Here is an 11396-nt window from a genome sequence, read left to right as displayed (position 1 = left end):
TGCTAAGCAATATAAGTATGAAATGCATCCAATGTGGAATATCACAGGCATTGAGCATAAATAAAGATAGCATGAACACAAGATATGATGAATGAAGTGTATATGTGGGATCTGTGAAATCCGATCGATCATAAAAAGAAGTATGATCGATCACAAAAGTTGGATCGATCGAAAGTAAGTGAGATCGATCTCACAACTTCAATCGATCTGAGAAATTAAAAAGGATAAGTTCGATCGATCTCTCAAGATTGATCTGAGATAGAAGTTCGATCGATCAAACTGTGCGAAGATGAGAACTGAAATGTCACAGATATGTGAATGTGGAAGCACGGGGCCCACATGAACGTGTTCATGGGCCCTTCAACACATCAAATCAACAAATATAGTCACCCAAACACGGCCCATACTCCGAAATCGAATCAAAATATCCAAATATATATACACATATATACATATCTATATACATATATGTAACATGCTTCAAAGCTCATCAATAATGGAGATTCATCATATATAAAGCATGGATTCAAGCTATAAAGCATGTATGCATGAAATCGAAGCTTAAATCACAAAGTGGATCATGGATCTCACCTCAAAACGAAGAGAGAAAAGATAAGATGCGAAGGGGGTGAATCCGAGAAGAGAGAGAGAGTGATGCTCACTGGATCTCGCCGGAGATCTCGCCAGAGATGGAAGATATGAGTAGGTGCAGCGGCGGCGACGAGAGAAAGAAGGGGGCTAGGGTTTGAAGAGAGGGTTGGATCGATTTATGTAATCGATCTTGAAAACCCTCGGATCTATTTTTAAAAACATTCCCCGATTAGTTCGATCGATCGAACCTCAACTGAGATCGATCGAACTTTCTCTCTCTTTTTTTTTTCTTTTTTTTTTTTTTTGAATTAAAAACTAAAATTAAAAATTAAAGATTAAAAATTAAAATTGAAGAATATAAAATATTTTTGGAATTTTTGAAAAATAAGAATAAAAATATTTTTGGATTTTAAAAAATGAAAAAGTCAAAACAAAGCCAAACAATGAAATGGAAAACTGAGATCGATCAGAACAAGAATTCGATCGATCAGACAGAACGCAAAAATATGCAGGTTTTTGGTTCAAAAAATTTGGCTAAGTGTTGGAACATGAGATCAATCGAACTTGAATATTCGATCGATCTGACAGAGAGGTGGTTTGGATGCAAGTTCTACAGGCTCAAAAATATTCTAAGTGTCAAACCTCAAGATCGATCGAAAGGATAGTTGGATCGATCGAAGCTCCTATGATTGATCTAAGATATTTTCGATCGATCAAATAGAGAACAAAAATGTGCAGGTTGGATGCAGGTCGAAATTTTTTTTTCTAAGTATTGGCTGCAGATGGGAGTTCGATCAATCGAAATCCAGAGTTGGATCGATCGAATTCATGCAGAATGCTCAAAAATGACATGAAAGCTCATGCAATCCTCACCAAAGTTCCTTTCAATGCATGTGAACTAAAAACAAGTATCTAGACTTCGCAAGAAATGAAATTTAAAACAGAAATGGGGGAGGAATAGGGTTTTGACACCCTACGACTGCTTTTTGCTAGTCTTTAACGTCTCTAGCAAGACATTGGGCTCTTTTAGCCCAGATCAAAGATCTTGTTGCTCATCCCCTCCTTGACGGGGTGATAGATACCTTGAGCTCCACCCAACAAATGGTTCTTGGAAGACCTTGTTGGATCAAACTCAAAAGAAGGTTTAGTTCCCTTGTCAATGCAATCAAAATTTTTGGGCTTCCATGCCCTTTCAAAGCAAGAATTTGAAACAATGGTCTTAGAATGCAATGTTGAAGATGGTCCCTTTGAAATTTTAGTCTTACTTAAAAGTTCAATTTCTTCACATGGTTGATCAAGACATTTTTCTACAACATTAATCTCTCCTTCATACTTGTCAAATGTGTTAGGGGTTGGGTTAAATATATTCAACTTCATTTTCATGTGGCCAAAAGAGATCTTTATTACCCTCGTCCTACAATTGATGTTGGCATTTGAGGTTGCCAAGAAGAGACGACCAAGGATAACGGGAATTTGGCTCTTAGGATTTGAAATCGGTTCTGTGTCAATGACAACGAAATCAACCGGGAAGAAGAATTTATCAATCTTAATCAAAACGTCTTCAATGATACCCCTAGGCTTCTTAATGGATCGGTCGGCAACTTGTAAACTACCTGTAATACCCCTAATTTCAAAAGGATAGTCCTAGTATTTAATTTATTATTTTAATTAAATTTTTAATTTTTTAATTGTTTATTTGTTAATTTAATTGAATTATGTGATTTATTTATTTATTTTATTATTAATTATTTGTTTTATTTTTAATTGTATTATTAAAGTTTTAATTATTTATGTGCTTAGGTGGTGTTGTATTTTAAATGCAAATTAACTGTTTTAAATTATTAGGGTTTTGTTTAAATTCATCGTGTCTAAGATTTGAGCCGACACATATAGTTGGTTTAGGATTTAATTTAGGGTTTCAAATAAAGCCTATAAATACATAAGTATACCTCTGCCAAGGGTTTTGCAAACCCTATTCAGCTTATTCACGAATACTGTGAAACGGAGAGTTACAGAGAGGAATACAGAGAGCAACAGAGAGGGAACTTTGAGGGTTAATAGAGAGGCTCAAGGAGGAAGGAGTGGGTTGTTTCTGGGTTGAACCAAAGCACCGGAGGAGTAGACCTGCTATTTAAGACACTAAAGGAAAGTGCAGAGACGTGGATTAAAGTTTCAAATCTGAAACTCAAAGGCAAGTTTCTGTTCTTGCTCTTTCCCTTTAATTCGTGTTCTGTGCATGCCTAGATAGACTCCAGGAGTTTAATTAATGCTAAAACAGATTAATTATGCATGCTTAATCAAATTAAAACAGAGGGTTGCAAAGTTATACACACCTGTTCGTGTTTTATTTAGTTTTGTGATCTTTATGCATAATTGTTGTTTAAGATGAATCTTTGCATGTTAAAATACTTAAAACAATTTAGTATAGACATATGGGATGTAGGTTGAAGCTTAGAGGCCTTAACAATGGAGTTCTGGGGCTTACAGGGGTTGAACGGACGAAGAAGACGGCTTCAGCATCAACTTAGCCGACTCAGTTGGGAACTGAGCCGACTAAGTTAGGAACTTAGCCTGCTCAGTTGGCAATTGAGCCGACTAAGTTGGGCTGCGACCTGGATTTTAATTTTAATTGCCCAGAATTGTTTTGAAACCTATTTTAATTAAATCTAATAGGTTAAATGGACTATGGAAGGTTATAGAGTGCATAATACACCTCTTAGGCCTAAGGAATTTGACAATACGGATATATAAATAATTTTTATAAATTATTTAAAGGATGAATCAGTATAAAAGCATACAACTTAGCATACTGATAAAGGATGGAAGGAACCAAATTGCTTAGCTTAATTTTGAGCAACATAATGGATTATAATAAGATTATAAATCTTATATTGGATGCATGATAGATCATTTTATGTTTAAGGTTTGAACTATGCATGCTCTGGATGATAATTGTTGGAATATCAGATTCTCTTATATAATTACATGGATTAATGCTGGGATTTATATTGCTGAAATATTAAATACTTTTCTGAAATGATATGGATAATGGTTTGGATTGTAAATTACTAGCTTACTATGCATGTGTTGTAATTTACAAGGATATGGAGGATTGTATGCACCGGTATGGGACGATGACATACTAGGGATGGTTTAGCTCAAAACGCTTAAACCTAACCTATCGGATTAAAGAAATGGATTGAAAAATATTGAATCCTAAATGTGACTAAGTCAGATCAACTGCGACTAAGTTGAGTGGCTTCCTGGATTAATGGATGGTAGTTAAGTCATATCAACTGAATAAATTACGTGACTAACTAGTGTGTAGGTGTATGTCAGCTCAATGAAATATTGAATGACTTACCCTGGTTTTGGACGGACTTTATATATATGTTTATGGTACCACGAGATGAGCTTGAGTCTCAGACTCGTTGGTTAGGATGCATATATGCAGTGGATGCATAGCTGGTTATAGTAGGATAAGGTGTAACCTGTTAGGTCTAGGTACTCATGCCCACCTTTGAGTGCGTTTTCGCATGTTACCTTCTATTCAGGTTGAGACCCCTACTGTAGTCCAGTGAATGTCCCATAGTATGGATATATATACATATATGGACTACTCTAGATATTGTTGAGTCTTCTTAGGATGGATCTGCATATTGGATTACTGTTTGGATTGTAGTAGATCAGGACTTGCAAGTGGGCCTGACTCACTCCTTTATTTTTCCAGGTGTTCGTCAGTTCCAGGGTTACAGCTTGGTCGTGCAGAGCAGATACAAACACTCATTCCTCTGACTATGTAGGACTACTCTCTATGTTTAGCTTTACGTTTCATTGCAGTTATTTCAGTTTCAGTTTGGGATTTTATTAGGGGTTCACAGGATGGATTCCCGAGTTGTTAAACTTATAGAGTTTTAGATTATCGGATTTTAATAATTATAGTTTGAGGATTTTTAATTTAGAATTCTTTCAGCGTTATTATTTATTTTCTTAAATTCATTTTGTAATCCGTGTTCATTTTAAAATACTTTAATTGTTTAATATCCCTCGGGTGTGGGCCTGGGCCTGATCAACCCGCGTCTCGGATCCGAGGGGTACCACACTACCGACGTCGGTTTCAATTCACCTAAGCCTAGTTTGACATAAACCGAGTATAAAAGAAGGTTAACACTTGCTCCTAAGTCAAGAAGCACCCGATTAATGATATGATCACCAATGATGCATGATGTAGTGGGTGAACCGGGGTCCTTAAACTTTGGGAGAGTGTTATGTTGTAAAATTGAGCTCACTTGCTCGGTCAAAACCACTTTTTTTGGTGCTCGGCTTTTGTTCTTCCTCTTTTAGGTGCAAAGATCTTTTAAAAACTTGGCATAAGCCGGTATTTGCTTGATTGCATCCAAAAGTGGAAGATTAACTTTCACTTGCCTAAACATTTCCAAAATTTCATTGGTCTTAACCTTTTGTTTTTCTTTTGAAATGGACCCTTTCAAGGCGTCCGGAAATGGAGCTTTTTCAAACACTATTTCAGAATTTTCTTTCAAAGCCTCTTCAACACAAAAGTTTTCAAATCATGTTTCAATTCACTTTTCAACAAAACATTTTCACAATCATTTTTCAAAACTTCTTTTTCAAACACATTTTAAGACTTTTTTCAATGAATTATTTTCAAGATCACTTCTCAAATCACATTTTTCAGCTTTCTCATTCATAAGATCATGAACATGCAATGAAGGAGGAATAAAATGTGAAACGAGACGGGTGACAACTTGTGGTTGCACCGGTTAACTCTCTTCATTGGACATTTCAACTTGATTGTCCACAACTCTACCACTCCGCAAGGTGGTCACCGCATTGACATGTTCTATGGTACACCCTTCCGATGAGGATTGGGTTTCCACAACACATTGTTGCTTGATTGGGGCATTCATAGGCATCTTTCCCTTCTCTCTAGCATTAAGAGTGCTAGCTATTTTCCCTACTTGGGTTTCTAGCTTCGCAATAGATTGAGAGTGAGAATGAAGCAATTGTGTGTCTGCCTCAAGAGTGCCCAAAGCATTTAAAACTTTCTCTTCAAAAGCGGGACTTTTAACATTACCTTGAGAATAAGATTGGTTGGGAAATTGACAATTAGAAAATTAATTCCCTTGTGATTGATATGGCCTATAACTTTGGGGTCCTTGGTTTTGAAGTGCAGGTGGAATGTACTTCCCTTGAAAACCGCCTTGGGAAGGGTTCGAGCCCTCTCCTTGGTTTTTCCAAGAGAAGTTCGGATGATTTCTCTAACTTGGATTATAATGAGTACCATAAGGATTTCCCCCTTGATTTACGAAAGTTGCATTGACTTGCTCATTAGGTTCACTTTGCACTTGTCCATGAGGACAATGAGAAGTAGAATGAAGAACACTAGAACAAGTCATACAAGATTCATTTGATGCACGATGAGAATGGTTAGTGTAGAAAGATACTTGGTTCACCGAGTTTTGGTTAATCAAAAATTGATCAAACCTTTAAGATAAGGATTTCATCTCGGCGGCTATCTCATTTGAATGGTCGACTTGATGTAAACCAACACTCATCCTACCTTGTGTATTTCTACCATTCTTTGAAGACAATGTTCTATGCAATGAATTCTCACTCATGCATTCATAAAGACGCCACACATCATCCTCATGCCTATCAATGTAAGAACCACCCATGAAAGCATCAACCATACCCTTGTAATTGTCCGATAAGCTCTCAAAGAAATATTGAACTAATTGCCATTTGGGTATGTCATGATGTGGACACGTCCTAACCAATTCATTGAAGCGTTCCCATGCCTCATGAAACGTTTCCCCATCCTCATGTGTAAACTCTCTAATGGACGTTCTCATGGCATTGGTCTTTGAAACTGGATAGTACTTCTTCAAAAACTCTTGTTGCATTTCTGCCCAAGAAGTGATTGAAAAAGGCCTAAGATTGTTGAACTAATATTTTGCCTTGTCCTTAAGGGTGAATGGAAAAAGTTTAAGCCTTAAGACTTCTTCCGGCATGTCCGTGTATTTCACGGTAGAACAAATTTCAAGGAACTCATCCAAATGCTTGTAAGGTTCTTCATTAGGAAGTCCATGAAAGTTAGGAAGCATTTGAATGGTTTGTGCTTTGATTTCATAATGATGTGCTCTAAATGGTGGCAATTGGATGCATGTAGGCACATTATACTCATTTGGCACATAATGGTCTCTTAAAGTAAGTGGTGGGTTAGCTACTTGAGGTGCAACATGAACACCTTGATTTTGAATTCCTTGATTAATTATGGGAGGTTGTGGGTCATACATCGGCCTTAGCATTCCCAATGGAACTTGGCCTTATTGTTGAGGTTGGTGGATGTATAGCCTTGGAATGCCTAGTGGTACTTGCATGTTATCATTGTGCACATTAGGATGAAGAATGTCTTGTTGGTCTATGTGACCAAGGTCCTTAACATGATCATCATTATGGTCATCCATTGATAGATTGGTTCTATTTGAACTTCCTCTTCCCCTAGGATTTCTAACGATGGATTCAAGATACAAATCTAAAGGGATAAGAGTGGGTCTCAATGAACGACGACCATGCATACACAATAATGAACAAGCAAGCAAAACAAATGAATAAACACTTTACCTTCTAACAATATTGCAATTAGACTATTTCCATAAACACAATTCCTATGTTTAAAACAACAATGATGCAATGACAAGAAAAATAAAATGCCTCCACATGGGCTCACGATTTATCTACAAATGAAATGCAATGCCTCCACGCGGGCTCACGATTTAACTAAGGAGTTTGAGTAGAGAAAGTCTCACAAAGGTCCTATAGCACTTCAACTCCAAATTTAGCTTAGCTTAACAGTTTTTCAATTTTTAGCTTTTTCCTTTGTTTTGCTTAGCTCCTTTGCTTAATTATTCCTTTGCTTGGCTTCTCTTCAACTCAATGCACCTAGTCAATCAAAAACAAACATAATGAGTAATCAAAAGAAAAAATAAAAACAAAGTGAAGACACGATCAAAAGAGTTCCACAAATTCAACGTTGCCAAATTAAATCAATCAATCCCCGGCAACGGCGCCAAAAACTGACTGGTCATGGTCGCACTACCATTAAGCTTAAGAGTGTGCATTAAGGCGAGGGCCAAGTTTTACATTTATAAAGCCACTACTACCATCACTAAAAATATAGTTAGGGCGAGTAGGGATCGTCCCAAGGGGTTGTGGATTGTGCTAGGTCGAATTGTGTTGTGGAATCGAGATTAGGGTTAGTAGGTTGAGTGATCAAGCAATGGTTGGTTGGTTGTTTAAACTAGAGAGCAACTAAATTAAACTAAGTATTAATGCAATAAAGAGTAAGTAAAATAGGGAGAGAGGTCTTGGGATTTAGAGATCACCACCAAGCAATGAATTTCTATACCAATAACAAGTGACTAATGAAGGTAAGGTGTGTTGCAATATTGGTGTGTGTGTGAAATTAGTTGGTTTAATTAGCAAGGATGACCAATTAAGCAAGTATTGTCTAAACATCATGTGAAAGACACAATATATCAAGCAATGAAGCATATATTGTCTAAACAACATGTGAAAGGCACAATAGATCAAAACAAGGCAGTAATCCTTTCATTAAGCTCACAATCCAAATACACCACAAGTTTAGAGACACATGCTACTTGCATTGAAAATCATGGAACATCAAACAAGCATAGATTGTCCTCCCATTTAACACTACACTACAACTATACTACATCTACACTACTAGCATGAAAATAAACTAAAAGAGAGGCACAGTCCATCAAGGAATAAATATGAACCAACAAGAAAATAACAAGAGCATTCCATTAAGCACTATGTTTTGACAATCTCTAGATCCATAGCATTAATACACATAGACATGCATTAATAACACAAGAAATAGAGATAAGCACATGAACATCTATTCTAGCATACATAGACATATGGATAGAATGAAATGACCAATTGAAAGCATTAAACCATATAAATCATTGAATGAACAAGATCTATATAAGTTAAAGTGTCAAAACATGTATTACAACACTAATCCCTCAATAATACACAAGATTAAGGTAAAGAAAGCATGCTTAGGAACTTTAGCCCCAAGAGGATGTCTAACCACTCATGGTGATGCTCCTCCAACCCTCAAGGGCAAGCTCCATGGATGAAATCTGCTCCTTTGAAGATGAAAAGCCTCCAATGGTGTATCTAGCCTCCTTCTCCTTTTCTTCTACACTAAGAATAGCCTCTAAAGTTGCCTCTACCAAATTGCTAATCTTTTTTTTTCAAAAAGTGCATCATATTCCTTTTATAGGTAGGTCAAGTGACACACCAAATGAGCTGGGGTCGTGCAAGGCATATTCCCCAATGATTGGATAGAGGACGGAATGAATGAGCTGGCTTTTTAACTTTTTCGCACTGGAGGAAGTTCGATCGATCGAACCTTGGACTTGGATCGATCGAACTTGGACTTGGATCGATCGAACTTGGCTGAGATCTATCGAACTAAGGTTGAATCGATCCAATTGGCTGAGCTTTTTGGGAAAATACAAATCCGAGATATTTTTGGAGATATTTTAGGAAAAGGACAAAAGTGGTTAGTAGGTGGTACAGCTGTGGATAAGATCAATCATTTGGATAAGGACAAGGGGGTTCGATCGATCAAAGAATGATGTTGGATCGATCGAACTTTTGGATTTCTGAATGAGAACATCATGGTTTCGATCCATCTTGAAATGCTGAGATCGATGAATGTTGGATCGATCGAACTCTGAAGTTGGATCGATCAAACTTTGTTGCTTCCCACCTTTAGCTTCTTTTTGCTTCTTTCTTTCTCCACTTTGCTCCTTTCTTTGATTAATCCCAGAATTGCTTCATTTAAGCTCTTATTTGGCTGAGTTAGCTTATTTTCGGGATAAGTGCCTGAAAATGAAAATAACACGAAATCAATTTAAAATGGCAAAGTAAGACAGATAAAGGTTCAAGAATACCCGAGCTTAACGGGTTAAAATGCGCACTTTTTAGTGCTCATCAAATGTGCTCTAAATGGTGGCAATTGAATACATGTGGGTGCATTATATTCATTCGGTACATAGTGATCATGCAAAGCAAGAGGGGGATTTACAACCAGTGGTGCTACACTAACACCTTGATTACCTTGAATTATGGGCGGTTGTGGAGCAAACATTGGCCTAGGCATTCCCAATGGAAGTTGGCCTTGTTGTTGTGGATGAATGAAAGGTCTCGGCATGCCTAATGGAACTTGGATGTTGTCATGATGTACATTAGGGTGGAGGATACCTTGTTGGTCTATGTGACCAAGGTCCTCCACATGGTCCTCATTTTGATGAAATGTAATGACTAGAACTACCTCTTCCCCTAGGATTACGAATAACAGATTCAAGATGAAAATCAAGTGGGACAAGAGTTGGATTTAATGACCTTCGACCATGCATGCACAAACAAAACAAAAACAAGAAACAAAGCAAGTAGCAATCACTTCACCTCCACAACAAATCAATAATCAACAAACTTCCTCCACATACAATGATCCTATACTCCCATGCTTTCAACAATATGCAAGAAAATAAAATTGCCTCCACGCGGGCTCACGATTTATCTAAGAATTGAAAAGCAATGCCTCCACGCGGGCCGATAATTAAAATAGTGATTGAGTTAGAAAGAGCTCACAAAGGGTCCATAAGCAACTTCAAAGTATTTTTTCAATTTTTGGCTTAGCTTTGCAAATTTTTAGATTTTTAGCCTTTTCTTATGCTTTGCTTAGCTCCTTGCTTCGAATTCCTTTGCTCACTTTCCTTATTTCAATGTACATAGTCAATCAAGAATAACCACAATAAGTATCCAAAATGAAAATAAAAATAAAGTAAAGACACGATCAAAAGAGTACTAATTCCTAATTGTTTCCAAAATACAGCGTTGCCTTCAAATCTCCGGCAACAGCACCAAAAACTATGGTGGCTTCCCGAGCGTGTGCACAAAATGATACACAAGCACTTTGAGTGTGGAACTAGTGTCAAGTGGACACCATACTTTAAATTTATAAACTGCTTAACACATATACTATATAGTATGAGTGAGAAGGGATCGTCCCAAGGGATTAGGGGGTCGTATTGAAATGGAAACAAAGAAGGGTTAGTAGGTCGAGTGATCAAAATGTGGTTTGTTTGGTTGATTAAACTAAACCTAAACTAACAAGCTTAATGTAAACAAGCAAATAAAGGATAGAGAAAACAAGAGATAGAGAGAGAGAGATCTTGGGACTTAGAGGTTACCACTAAACATCATCTTTCTAAACACTCAATGTATAATTAATGAGGGGAAACATGTGTTGCAATATTGGTGTGTGTGTGATTGGTTGTTTCAACAAGCATAGATGACCAATTAAGTATATATTGTCTAAACAACCTAATGAATAGTACAATATATCAAACTAAGCCATTAATCCTTCCTTTAAACTCACAATCCAAACACATCACATGGTTAGAGACATATACTACTTGCATTCATAAGCATGGAATATCAAACAACAAGCATGGATTTTCCTCTCATCTAAGAAACTAAGGTAACTATACTACAACTAAGCTAATGACATGAAAATTAAACTAATTAAACTAAGGGAGAGGCACAATCCATCAAGAAATGAGTATGAACCATCAAATAAACCACAAGAGCATTCTATTAAGCACTGTACCTTGACAATCTCTAGATCTATAGCATCAATACACATAGACATGCATCAACAACACAAAAACTAGAGATAA

At 36.9% G+C, this 11396-nt stretch overlaps 1 pseudogene; it reads left to right on the top strand.

Annotated features, from left to right (window-relative positions):
- Positions 1–6360: 6360 nt before the first annotated feature.
- On the top strand, positions 6361–6458 carry LOC132282647 (small nucleolar RNA R71; annotated as a pseudogene).
- The last annotated feature ends 4938 nt before the right edge of the window (positions 6459–11396 follow it).

This window comes from Cornus florida, unplaced genomic scaffold (genome assembly GCF_030987335.1).
Source record: "Cornus florida cultivar Cherokee Brave unplaced genomic scaffold, ASM3098733v1 CherokeeBrave_3.0.0_Hap2_Chr01, whole genome shotgun sequence".
Lineage (NCBI taxonomy): Eukaryota > Viridiplantae > Streptophyta > Magnoliopsida > Cornales > Cornaceae > Cornus > Cornus florida.
The sequence above is the reverse complement of the archived record's forward strand: the minus strand, read 5'-3'. Positions and strand labels throughout refer to the sequence as shown.